The sequence below is a fragment of the Triticum dicoccoides genome, chromosome 2B (assembly GCF_002162155.2).
Source record: "Triticum dicoccoides isolate Atlit2015 ecotype Zavitan chromosome 2B, WEW_v2.0, whole genome shotgun sequence".
Lineage (NCBI taxonomy): Eukaryota > Viridiplantae > Streptophyta > Magnoliopsida > Poales > Poaceae > Triticum > Triticum dicoccoides.
In genome coordinates this window covers 399,376,934-399,378,720 of record NC_041383.1, presented here as the reverse complement: position 1 = coordinate 399,378,720, position 1,787 = coordinate 399,376,934, and the positions used below count along the sequence as shown (strand labels likewise).

The window sequence follows — 1,787 nt, the reverse complement described above, 5'->3', positions numbered from 1 at the left end:
TCCAGGATCCAGCCGAACAGAGGATGCGCGCGACGCGGGCGGTTTGCGTGGATCCAGCCGAGCCGCCGAGGCGAGGCAGGCGAGCAAGCGATTGGTCCGTGAGGGAATCGAGCCGACGCGCACCATGCGGGTGATTCCGGGGCCGCTCGATCTAGAACGCAGGATGCGGGCGATGAAAGTCGATGCCTCATCTGCTCGAGGAGTTCATCGCCGTTTCTACACGCAATTAGTGCAATTGAAAATCGGGGGAAATAGTGGAGTTCAGTTACTGGTTAGCATCTTGCATACTACTCCCTCCGTTCGAAATTACTTGTCTCGAAAATGAATGTATCTAGAACTAAAATACATCTAGATACATCCAATTCTACGACAAGTAATTCCGAACGGAGAAAGTATGTCCTAGCCCCTGCTCTTTGCCTTTTCTTCCTTCTGTAAAAGCTTCCCATTTGCTACGGTTCTCCGTTGTGTTGCTGCCATAATCTCCCATCCCCTCTGCTCGTCAGCCTCTCTCATTCATCTTACCAGCACTACCACTCTACAAGCACTACCGCTCTACATCTTACTCGGAGCAAAAAGGTGCTTTGTTGGAGATGAGATTTGCGGTACTAATATCACTGCAATCTCAAGTTTAGACAGGTTGTGTTCATCATAGTTTTGGTCGATTGAGTTCAGAAAATCATGGAGGTTGGTCCTCATCAAGTAGTTAACCTTTGATCCGATCCAATCTGTCAGACCAGGAGAGGAAAAGCATCCAACGATACTGGTCTACGTGGGGCAAAGCGAGGCGGGCATGAGCAAGACTCGTCAATGCATCAAAGCTGTTGTTAGTTCTGTGGATGGTGGTAACGTCCACCTCGCTCCCTATGGGCAAATTCCGTAGGTTTTCAACCTTTGCACCTGCGCCTCCTTTCTCCTCCTAAGGTTTGATTTGTGAGGATCTAATTTTTTTTCTTGATCCCCTTTCCAAGGGTTGGTAATTGGGTTCCTCTGATTTAACAGGAAGTCACATCGATTGATGGGTTGGTAGAGAACAACAACCAGATATGCTACTGCAAAATAATCATGGAGTCAGTCCTCTGAATGGCGTTGTGCTGCAATTGATGAATTCCTGATTTTATTGCTGTATTGTAAGATGATTTCCTGGTTTTATTGCTATGTTGTGAGATGACTTCCTGATTCTATTGCTATGTTGTGATATCCATCTCCCGTAACATGTGGTGAAGTCTTTGTCAATATGCTTCGGACATAGTCTTCTTCAGTGAGAAGCCACCCCATGCATGCGGATATAAGCTTCAGAACATATATTAGATGAGAGTACTCTTTAGTCCGGTAGTTAGCAAAACCATAGCTTCTTCCTTGCTTATAAATTTCTTGGTATGTCTTACATTCAAGGCTCAAGCTACCCATCAGTTCTATGTTGCTGCACCAATGTACTGTTTTTTATGACTGATTTTGTGTAATTTCATTGTGCCAACTCTTCTCGGCGATGCTCTATCTTCTCATTTTTACAATGAAAACCCGTTTCTTCTCAACGCAACTCATACAGACATGATAACAAAAAACTGGTTGGGATTTCCTCAGTCCTAGCAAATATTCATATGTTCACTGCTAACAAAAATAATAGTGAAAAAATAACTTTCATCTTCACCTCATGTTCCTCCATACATGATATAAATTCTACTATTTCATATATTTTATAAAACCCTATCCTATAGTGCCAAAATTGATGGGCGCTGCAACGCGCGCCATCATGATCTAGTATTTTCTTAAAGCATGATCAATTTTAT

General features: G+C 43.6%; 1 long non-coding RNA gene across 1 annotated transcript; it reads left to right on the top strand.

The window, feature by feature from the left end:
• Nucleotides 1-1,438, top strand: LOC119367747. Its single transcript, XR_005176420.1, has 3 exons — nucleotides 1-636; nucleotides 733-921; nucleotides 1,000-1,438. It is a non-coding gene; the product is annotated as an uncharacterized LOC119367747 (long non-coding RNA).
• Nucleotides 1,439-1,787: the final 349 nt, after the last annotated feature.